Here is a 12,307-nt window from a genome sequence, read left to right as displayed (position 1 = left end):
ATTCATCTTAACGTACAATACCACTGATGGACACTAGATTTCACCTCTGAGAAAATTCTGGCTTCCCCACTACAGGTATCGGCTCAATTTGCCTCAGTTTTGGCACCAGTGTGATGTGTTGTCACTATAGCGACGTTTGTTTTAATTTCCCAGTTATTTAAGTTTTCTTTTTATGTTTATACATCTTAAAGGTTGGATAGGAGAGTAGGATCCTGGAAATACGGTTCGAGCAAGCTACCTTTGGAAAATACACAATTCAAAAGTCCAAACCCCTTTCTTCAGACTTCCTCCTGAAGCCACACCTCCAGAATAAAGTATTGTACTCACAGAGGGGGGGGGGGGGGGCAAATGGCAGTTGAGTTTGATAGACATATCTTCATTTAATCGTTTCGATGGGCCGGTTAAAATGATTGGATGGTGTTTTTTCAGTCCTGTCCATTCCACAGGTGACTAACACTTTTTATTTTTGTGTTAGAGCATTTAATTAATTAGTTGTAATCGGGGTGTGAAGGGGATTTTAAACAATATAGTAAAAAATGCTCCAGGAAATCATCTCCTACCCCACCTTTAAATTCTCTCGGACAGCAAAGTAAGGTTTTTATTGTAACCTGTTTCTTTACTGTACACAAGACAAAATGCTCTGAATCTTTGTAACATAAATTCTAGCTATTGTAACATCATTGTCAGTACGACTGTTACTATAAACAGCGCAACTTAAAAATTTAAGCTCTAATACCTGAAATAGAATTATTATTGTATTTCAAAGGGTTCTTCAGTGAGATATAGTTCTTTATGGTCAAATGTGTGATCAATTTCTGAAAGTAGAGCCAACATAAAAATGAACTCTTATGTTTTTTGTTTTTCTGATGGACTGTTGGGATCAGTTAGTGTCCATTGTCTGTCCATAAACACTTTTTCAAGAATCATCTTCTCTGAAACCATCAGTCAGACTTGATATTTGTTGTGGAACATCTTTGGGGTAAGGTCTACCAAGTTTGTTCAAAGAATTGGGAAATACCGTTTTTTGACTTTTTATGAATTTTTAAAAAATTTTTCAAATCCCCATTGGTTTATAATGGGACAAATTTCAAAGTGCCATAACTTGAAAACAGTTGAAGATGTTGATTTAATTACTATTGGCAAAAGATAGGAAGTCACATATGGGCTTTTGTTTGGTGCCATGACCTTTGACCTTGAAAGGTTAAACCCAAGGTCATCTATGTCCAGATTTCTAGAAACTTCTTCTCCAAAATGGTCTGCCAGAATCAACTGAAATTCATAGCAGAGGTTCCTTGGGGTAAGGTCGACCAAGTTTGTTCAAAGAATTGAGAAATATTGATTTTTGAAAAAATTTTTTAAATGAATTTTTACATTTTTCAAATCCCCATTGGTTTATAATGGGACACATTTCAAAGTGCTATAACTTAAACCGTTGAAGATATTGATGTAATTACTATTGGTAATAGATGGGAAGTCACATATGGACTATCATTTGGTGCCATGACCTTTGACCTTGAAAGGTCAAACGAATGTCAATGAATGTGTTTAAATATGCCGTTGGATAACAGGACCCTTGGTTATATTTTTTAACTCACAAAATTGCTTCATTGAGACCACGAAATAAAACAGATGAGTCTCAGAATCATTAGGTTTTAGAAAATGAAAGAACTAGCCTGACTTCTAATGTTAATGTTTAATGTCAGAAGATAGTCTGGAAAAACAAGTACTTTTAGTTTCTATATCCTCTTTTTTTTTCTTCCCATATGTCCACACCTGGAATCAAATCAAATATTAAATTTCTCTGTAGTGTGTAGGAACCCAGTCTCTGAAAGATTAAAAGAATCTCTGAGGTGTCTCTGAAAATACATCAAACAGCTGATAAGTCTTTTTGAATGAACTTGTCCAAATAAAACTGAAGGCGTTGTAAATACCACAGTCCAGTGCAGTTCTGGTTTACTCCGTTTCTTTGCTGTGACTCAGCAGCTAAATGTACACACACGCAATCTGACATAAAACAACACAACAGGACACACATGCCTTTAGATCCACACAACGATTAGATCTCAAGCTAAATGACCTGAAATGATGGAATGCAGTTCAGGAGTCTGTTGTGGGTGTTACTGGCAGCATTAGGACACAAAAGGAGTTCAAACATGGCTTCCCATACACTGTGACTCTGGAGGAAGTGTGGATCAGCTGATATTTACAACAGCAGCCGTCCATTCACCTGTTAGCATGCTAACACAGGATAACAGCTAGGGATGGGAATCGAGAACCAGCTCTTTTTGAGAACCGGATCCCAGTAGCTCGATTCCTTAGAATTGTTTGCTTGCCTGCTTAATGATTCTGCTTATCGATTCCGCCTTCGTTGTGCATGCATGATGACGTCACACGTACGCGGCATTGTTTTGGTCAGAGCGTAGCAACCATGGCGTTGAGGCAGAAATGGTCTAAAAAGATGACACCAGGTCCAAACAGACGACACCAGGTCCACTGGAAACACTGTCAAAGCTTCCATTTGTTCAAAAGGGTGGAATCCCTCCAGTCTGCTCAAACATTTGTCCACAGTGTGTGATTCATTTACAGGAATGTCATGTATTTGCGTTTTTCTTGTATTTGAATGTCATGTACTTAGCGATGCTTGTGAATGTAGCGGCAGAGTGAATGCCAAGCCCAGTTCCGGTGTGGGCAACAAACGTCGTACCACCTCAAATACAAGTTTCCGAAGGTAGGGGAAAGGAAATGAGGAGCACAACACGAGATGAGCCGAGTTGAACCGGTTCCAATGTGGCAATAGAGGAATTAGTAAAGCATCTTTAGTTTCACTTTCACTGTAGCCCCCCCCCCCCACCCCCCCCACCCCAAACCGGGCCTGGTGTCATCTGTTATTATTTGTATATAGTGTATATGTTATATTTTCTGTGCAGATGGAAAAATAAGACAGTTAATGCAAACACACCCGTTTGTACTCTTTTATTCCCTCACTCAATGAGAATTGATAAGAGAATCGATAAGGAATCGAATCGATAAAGAATCGGATTGATAAGCAAAATCGATAATGGAATCAGAATCGTTAAATTCTTATTGATTCCCATCCCTACTAACAGCTAACAAGGTGAATGAATGAATGAATGAATGAATGACTGTAGTTACCTCCTCCACAGTGATCTACGGTGTGAGTTACAATAATACAAGTACAGTACGGAACCACTGTGCAGGTGGTGATTTCTCTTCAAGAGGATTCTGGCAGTTGTTTAATCATCGATAACAGTATGCATATATAGTCTTTAGTAGTATTTTACACTAAAAAGTCTACGCTATTAAACAGAAGTGATGCAAGCTTTGATTTTAAATCAGTATATACTGCTGGATACTGGAATAACTCTCAATGATTATGTTTACATGCACAAAATATTCCACTTCATTTACTTTTTCTGTAACAAGGGGAAATTATAGAGTGTTAGATGTTCCATTCAAATATAATAAAAAGTGGCAATCCACTGAATTCACTCAGTATTCTGTATGTGCAAAAAAATCCACACAAAACCAGATTACCACCATATCCCTGTCCACACCAAGATATACAGTTGCGGAAAAAATTATTAGACCACCCCATGTTTTCTTCAGTTTCTTGTTCATTTTAATGCCTGCTCCAACTAAAAGGTCCATTTGTTTGGACAAATATAATGATACCAACAAAAATGTCTCATAGTAGTTTAATTTCAGAGCTGATATCTATGCATTTAACATGTTTTCTTGATAATAACCCAAATCACTTCAGTTCTTACATCAATATCTGTGTCATTGTACTGGCAAAAACAGTGCTTTTAGACATTCCATGTTTTCTTTTCTGTTGGTTTTAGTCACATGACACACACAGGAGTTAGTACCAAGGTTATGATAGTGTTGGATTTTTCATTATAGTTTAGTTTTATTTTGTTCTGACTTTTTTTTTTCTCTAATTCAGTTTGTTTTAATTCGTTTTTAAAGCAGGTTTGCTAGTTTTTATTAGTTTTCATTGTTTTCTAAATGCTTATTTGTAGTTTTTTCATATCTTTTCTCTTCCTCGCTGTCGTATTTAAATAAATCTCAGACAGGACTCTGCTGCTTTCTCCCAACTTTAGTCTCCATGTTTCCAGGTAGAGTGGGGACGAGAAGATGACTCTAAACGAAAAGTGATAAGAAGTGACGGACCACGATGTGTCATACGGTGCCACTAGCTAAAATTGTTCGAGCAAATTAACTTGATTTCATATCAATCCAATATTGACAAAGATGAAAACAAAGGGAATTTTATCCAGAACTTTTATGTTTTAGTTAGTTTTGAAAGTACAGAATACAATTTCAGTTAGTTATCATTTTTCCTTTTAATTATAGTTTTTATTTATTTCAGTTAATGAAAATGTTTTTTCAATTCTAGTTTTCATCATTTCGTTAGTTTTCGTTCACGATAATAACCTTGGTTAGTACTTGATTGCATAACCATTGTTTTTGATGGTCTAATAATTTTTTCCATGACTGTATATTTTTATTTATTTCTCCAATTACAAAAAATATCTTTCCATGACAACACAAAATTGACTCCAAACTGGTCCAAACCATATTTGCTGCTGTTCCACCTGAAAATGCTCCATTCAGAAAAAACCAGCAGATTCAAAATTTCCAAATACAAAATGTTGTTTATGTGACATCTATACATATTCAGACAACTGGTGGAATATTAATGTCCATATAAACATACTCACTGTCTAACCTAAGTTTAAGTCTTTATATTAAAAAATGTGATTAAATAATACAAATAAAGGCAGGTTATTGAGAATATTGACATTTGTGTGAAGGTTGACACGGCACTAATCAAGTTCAGTGAGAATAAAAGGAGGGTCTCCTCTGATCAGGACCGGACCCTCCCATCATCACGCCCACTTCAAGTTCTACTAGTACATTTCACTTTCCTTTCCCACACAGAGGGTGAGTTACTGTGAGGTAGATGCATGAATAAAACTGGACCAGGGGCCTGGATCCCAGAGCAGGACCGAGGGGTTTGTGGAATGACGTCATGTTCGACTCAAATCACAGTTGTTTCTTTCATTTTCTTTTGGTCATGTCATTTTTAGCCTGTATTATATTATTAAATTCATATTGTGAAAAATAAGGTTTTCGGTCCGTGTATATTTTGGTAATTGGATTTTCTTTTCAGAAACAAAAGAAAAACTAGTAGTTAATTGATTTTGCTTTGAAATAAAATAATTGAAATTGAAATTCAAGGTGTTTTTCTTTTTCAGTGTCAAAACAAATAAACCAAATTTAAAAAATGGATGGAATTTGTTTTCTCTTTCTAATAACAAAAAAGAAAGTTACTTCCTCACAGAAATGGAAAAACAGACCAAAAATGCCTGTTTTTTTCATTTTCTGAGACCGGATATTGTTATTTTCAAGGAAAGAGCGCTAATTCCTCAGTCACAAAGATTCTTACAAACGATGGCTTTCTACGAATCTTCCAGTTTGTATGAAATCAGGAGTTCGTATACATTTGTGGAGGGAGCATGTCTACGATATCCAGATTTCGTACAAGCCCATTGTTCGTAAGAATCTTTGTGACCTAGGCATTAGTGCAGAAAATGAAAAAAAAACAAAAACTGTCATTTTTGGTCCGTTTTTCCATTCGTCAGGTAGTAACTTCCTCTTTTGTTATTAGAAAGAGAAAATGAAAATCAATCCATTTTTTAATTCAGTTTATCCGTTTTGACACTGAAAAAGAAAAAAGCCTTGAAATTTAATTTTAATTCTATTTTAAAGCAAAAATCATTAAACCACTAGTTTTTCTTTTGTTTCTGAAAAGAAAATCCAATTACCAACAGATACACTGACCGTTTTCAATCACAGCCTGTTTCATTATAAATAGGTTTTGGGGATGTAAAAGGAATGCTCAGGTATCAAAATGTAAAAACCCACAGGCGTCTACATAAGGGTGTCAATGGTACTGACAGGAAAGGGGCGTGGCCAGCAGCAGGAGTTCATCTGCATTTAAAGAAACAGATGCTGAACCCTGATTGGAACATGGTGGTGTGATACTGTTTACTATGACTGTGGTGGATTTTAAGTCATGTAACAGACGGAGACCTGGGGTTGGTTTAACCTGCTGTTTGATTCAAGTCCCTGGATTTAATACAACCATGTGTTTCATTATGTAAAACAAAAAAAGGATTCTTCGTATAAATGTAAAGGAGGAAAATGTGTTTTGATAGATAAATGTAAACAGAAGTCAGAATAATGTCACTGACTCTAACAAAAGTATGAGGTTTTTATGACTTTGATGGGATATTTTCTTCCATGGTGGTTTTGTTGCTCAGTGGTTACAGATTATGAGGCTCAAACCTGGTTTTAGATTTTCAGAGGTGGTTTGTCTGAGGAACAACATGTTACTGTTACTATATGTGATGCATATCAGCTGATTAACATGAGCCTGTTTACATTCACACTAATACTCTGATCATTATCTGATTTCTGGAGTTGTCTGATTATTACTGATCATGTAAACAGTATAATCTGATCTGTTTTATCAGATAACAGTATTTGATAAATTGTAAAATGTCTGAAAACCCCTTCTGAGCAGCATTGTAGTGTTCCCCAGAGAAGTGGGTATACTCTCAATTTTTTGCCTTCTTTTTTTAAGTAGTCCAGAAAAACGCCCTGTTTTAGAAACAGTAACATGTAAGACTACGGTATTTAATTTACCTAAAAATCCATCAGTAGTATTTGCTCACTAACACAAATGATCATGACTTAATCAGGAGCAGTTTGTAGGTTTTACTGGTCACACAAGCAGCTGCATGAATGTCTAATGACTCATTCTGAAACCACCTTAAAACTTTCCTCAGAATTACGTATTTCACGAAAGTATTTTATCTCAATACATGTTACTCGACAAATTTATGGTCATTAGATAACAATATATTTATTTGCAGCATTTTTTTAGACTTATCCAAAGCTTTTGATAGTCAATCATAATATATTTCCAAAATTACATAAGTATGGTTTTCATGGAACTGCTTTTAAATGGTTGCAAAATTATATTAATAGATCTCACTACGTTTGTATTAATGGTTGTAATTCGAACAGGTTAGGTATACATTGTGGAGTTCCTCAGGGCTACATAGTAGGCCCATTGTTATTTTTAGTTTATATAAATGATTTGTGTACAGTTTCTTATGCTCTTACCCCGATAATGTTTGCAGATGATACCACTTTATATGACAAATGGTTCAAGAGTAACAAGCTAGCTTCGAATATCAAAAAAACTAACTGTATGATTTTTAGTGGTAACAAACCATTTTCAGCTAGTGCTAAGCTCAAGGATGTTTATTCTGCCTTTCTCATTCGCATTTCCAATAATTGCACATCTATGTAAATACCATTTAAATTTATACTTTTAAGAATGCTTAATTCTACCTGCCTTCCCTTGCACTGGTGTGTTGTTTGTTGCTGCTGTCAACTGCAAAATTTCCCCATCATGGGATCTATAAAGTCTTATCTTTCAACAAGACGTGCAGTGACCTGTCAATCAACTGGGGTGGCACTGGAACTGAGGTGTCCAATCAGGTTCCAGAGGTGGCCAGCGCTAGCTAACAATTGTTTCCTTGGCATGACCCACCCTACTCTGCCTCTGATTGGCTCATCAGTCCTCATGCCTAAAGTTAACCGATCAAATCAGTGAAGGCACCGAGTTCTAGCCAATTAGAGGCAGAGTAGGGCGGGACACTGCTTCAGCATCCTAGGGGGAAAAATGGACAATTTGGCTGCAGATACTAGTGAATCGGGGGGGGGGGGTTAGAAGTGGTTATACGCAATGTTGACGGAAAAATAAGCAGACTAGTGGACTACACCAGTGCTTTTGAGCCCCGCTGAGCCTTGAGGATCAGACAAATAATGCGATGTCCCTTATTGTATCACATGTCATGACGTTCTTATTTGTTTTGTGGCGTCTCAACTACATATATGTTTACAAGTGTCTTATCTAAACCAGATGTCCCATGAGCCACCTCTGTGACAACTGAGCAAACTCTGTTCGTTTAGGAAGAATCCAAGCTGGAGTTGTGAGATCTTACTGATAAGCTACTGTCACAAACTTTGACCTTCGCTCTGTAAGTTAAATGTATGATGGGTTGTGTTTATGAGGGAGGAAACAGAAGGGAAATGTACTTGGAAAAAGGGAAGACAGTTGTGTGTTTCACATCATCAGTCCGACTAAAGGCCTTTTGGAAAAGGAAGCTGCGTTTTCAACCACTCACCTGTACTTTAACTCATCACGTTACAGTTGAAGGGCTGGGAAACGTCAAAACAGGATCACGATAAAACACTACGTACAGATCTAGCAGCCTCTCACACATGGGAAATAAATAAACAAGTGTGTAACCTGCAAAGCACCACATGCAGGCAGAACTTCCATTTTGTCAGTAAATCTCAGCTGTTCAGCAAAGACTATCGACATATTAAAGCAGTTGCATTCACATACACCTCGTAAATACAGGTACTTATCCTCTTGGGCTGTAGGATTGGGTGAAAATATCAAATTGTGGTTATTATGGACAATATTGCAATTTGTTTTTGAGCGACATTTATGAATTTGCATATTCTTCTAACGTTTCCCTTAAACCAGCATTTACGATGTTACGTAATGTTTCAGTCAAAACTTCATAATGTACTGACTTTCATTTTGTGTTTTCTATAAATATCACATTCAGCAACACAGACCGGACCTTCAGTTGTAGATTTATGACTATAGAATTGCATATGCTGACATAATTTAGCCCATAAAGACCCGAACATCCACCGTCGACCAAAACCATCTACTGGTATAAACTATTTAACCCTTTCATGGATGAATTATAAAATCAATCTAAAAAAAACCTACATACTTTTTTTCATTACTCAAAATTAGGTTAAAGTTGAAATGCACTTAGAATTTTTTATTTTTTTTAAATATGGTTTTATGAAGAAGATATTTAACCTCCCGAGACCCAGGAAAGTACGTGTTTTGGCTTTTTTAAATTAAATAATTGTCTATATTGGAAACATCACGATGCAACAGTTTTTTCAGATGCATTTTTGAATTTTTTTTATGGAATGTCCTTTGTGGTTGACAGTTTTTTTTGGTTTGTTTTTTTTTTTTTTGTATAAAGCTGTGAAACTCTTGTCCACAAATGCATACAGAAAACCCATAGCTGGGTCTTAGGAGGTTAACTTTATGAGATCACAGATCCGTCCAAATTCTACAACTAAGATGATCCTTTTTTTCATTGTGTTGTGTAAGGTCTATAGAGACTACCCCCATGTGGTTTGGAGAATATTGCCTTTAGAACCCTTTGAAAAGTGAACTAAACGGTGTCCAGAAATGTGGACATCATGCATGAAAGGGTTAATACCTGTTGATCCAATAATCCTATCAATACATGTAAATAATTGATGTAAAATACAGTTATTCATCTTTTCATGGTCATCAGATATGACCCATTTGGACGTTCAGAGGCTCCATAGTTACCATGGAAACATCGTCAACACCGTCAACATTGATTCACCAGTAAAATCCATAATGTTGGATCAATAACAGTGGATGGACGATTGGGTTTATGTTCAGTTAATGAGAGATTTTGCTGAAAAAGTCACTTTTTCTTCAGTTTTCTCTGTTTCTGATAGAATCACATTTGAATTTATTCTGAGCTTTTATGAACATCTACATGATCAGTGAATTAAATATAGAAAAATACCTAGTTTTCAATGAAGAATTGCAAAATAAAGAGGATAATATTACAATAAACGGCGATAAAGCACTTAAAAAAAGGGTAAATATAGAGAAAAATTCATTTGCGAACTGCCACAAAAATAGTACTGGGTCTTTGTGGGTTAAATTATTAAAAGTATCTTTATTTCCCTGTGTTTAAATGCAAAGTACTAAAATGTAGCCCGTGTTAATATTCTAAACTTCAACTACTGACCCTTATTTCTTCAGTTATTATCAGATACGCGTGAAACTGGCAGATAATCATCAACATTGATCAATACAGGGAAAAATATCGTGACCATATTTTTTTTGCCCAGCCCTACTTCCATGTTTCAGTTGAATGTATCAGAGGCAGATAATGATGGTTTGCAGATGAGTGGAGATTATCAAATCACGTCATTTCAAGTACAACACAAACAACTAAATATGAGGTATGAGTCAGAGCGCCGGCCCAACAGCGACTGGAGCTCAGGGCCAATAAGGGTCATGCAACATGCATGTTCACAGACACACAGGAGTATGTTGGTACTGGAACAGGAGAGCAGCAGCGTCACGGCTCTCCTGAAATTATGTGCTTCTAACACATGTACAAATATAGGTTTTTATATACATGTAGTTTCAGTACGTAGATATGGGGCAGGTGTTCTGGAGTCTAAAAGCAGGTTCTGTTAAATACATGTCATTCATCAAAAGTTCACTGATCAGTAGGGGTCGACCAATGTTTGGAATGTGGTTTTATTTTGTCTGATTGTTGATAAAATTAGACTTAAAAGTGCATTATTTTTGTCTCTGTCTGAGTCCCACCCACAGCTTTAAAGCAGTTGTTATTGGTTATTATTAATAATCCCTCCAGTTTGATGTGAAAGTGCAAGAAATGTTTATGAAATACAGTTCTTAACAAATTTATTAGACCACCATTGTCATGAAGAGCTTTAATGCTACTCCTTCATTTTCAGTGAGTTCTCAATATTTTACCATTTTGAATAAGAACGACGGATTTCATTTATTTTTATTCCTAAATTTGTGCCAAGCATAATATTCAACCACCAAAACTCATTTTAACGATTTTGAATGAATTTACTTTTGGAATTCAAGTAAAAAAAATATAATTTACAATATATAAATATAGAGTTAAAATAAATTATAAGTGCCATATTTATTTTTCTCTTTATATTTCACTTTTCACTCATTCATTGTTTTTCACCTGTCTTTTTCTCTGCACTTGTTGTATGGTGCTGCTGTTGACAGTGAAATTTCCCCACGGTGGGAAAAATAGTTATATCTTCATTTGGCGTGTTAGTCCAAAAAAAAAGTGCTTTAGTATTTTTTTGTTTTCTTTGCAAAACAGCAAAGTTGAAAATTCATGGATAAAAATAATTATATTTTAGCATTAAAAAAAATAGTATTTCTCTTTAAGAGCTTCTACATCAATGTTTTTCAACCTTGGGGTCAGGACCCCACATGGAGTCGCCTGGAATTTCTCGTTATTGATTTAAAAAAAAAAAAATAAAAATAAAAATTACTAATAAAAAATCTGAGCTGACAGAGACAATCCCAATCCATAACAGACAAACTGTGAAGCCTGAGACTGAAGCACTGTGGTTCTGTTTATCTGTCAAATCTTCATTGTGGCTGGTTTCAGATGCTGCAGCTCTTTCATAATTCATAGTTTGAGTTCTTGTTTGTTCAGTATTAATTGTCAGCCTTGTAAATCCAAGCTGGACTGACTGTACATATCCTGACCAAGGAAAATCCAATTCTCCCTTTGTGCAGTAATCTACACCTGGCTTTTCTGAGTCCATCCACAATAATATACATTATATAGACTAAATGTCATCTAAAATTAAAATCTATTTGCAACATACAATTGCAAACTATTACATGGTCTAAACAAATTAATTTTAGCAAAAATAATGTCTGGGGTCGCCAGAAATTTGTGATGTTAAAATGGGGTCACGAGCCAAAAAAACACTGTTCTACATACTGGTGTATTAACCATTACAGAAACATAGAAGATGATTTTGGTCATTACCTGCTGTTATTTAGGGCAGCTGTGGCTTAAACCTACACTGGGTGGTGGTCTAATAAATTTGTTATGCACTATACTTCCTTTATTTGATTTAAGCATCGTGTTAAATACATTTCACTGACATTTGTGTGAGGCTTTAATTTTCCAAACCCAGATTTTCATTTTACTGCAATTGTAATAACGGGCTCTATGCACAGCTCCACTACTTCCTGAACTTAAGGGAGCTCCTTTATTTCCTGTCTTTCATTATTGGACACACTGACTAATCCAGGTGTGTCTGCTACTTGTTGTTGTGACTACTGTGGTCAGGAACATCCAGATTAATCAGTGTGTCCAATAATGAATGACAGGAAATAAAGGGGCTGCCTTAAGTTCAGGAAGCAGTGGGGCTGTGCATATGCTGCATTCCAGAGCGCTAGGAAATGGGAACTTTTCAACGTCCAACTCGGTAAAATGCATTGGAACGCCTGTCCAAGCTGGAGGTCCTTGTTGCAAAGTGG

The sequence above is a fragment of the Sphaeramia orbicularis genome, chromosome 3, assembly GCF_902148855.1.
Source record: "Sphaeramia orbicularis chromosome 3, fSphaOr1.1, whole genome shotgun sequence".
NCBI lineage: Eukaryota > Metazoa > Chordata > Actinopteri > Kurtiformes > Apogonidae > Sphaeramia > Sphaeramia orbicularis.
The sequence above is the reverse complement of the archived record's forward strand: the minus strand, read 5'-3'. Positions refer to the sequence as shown.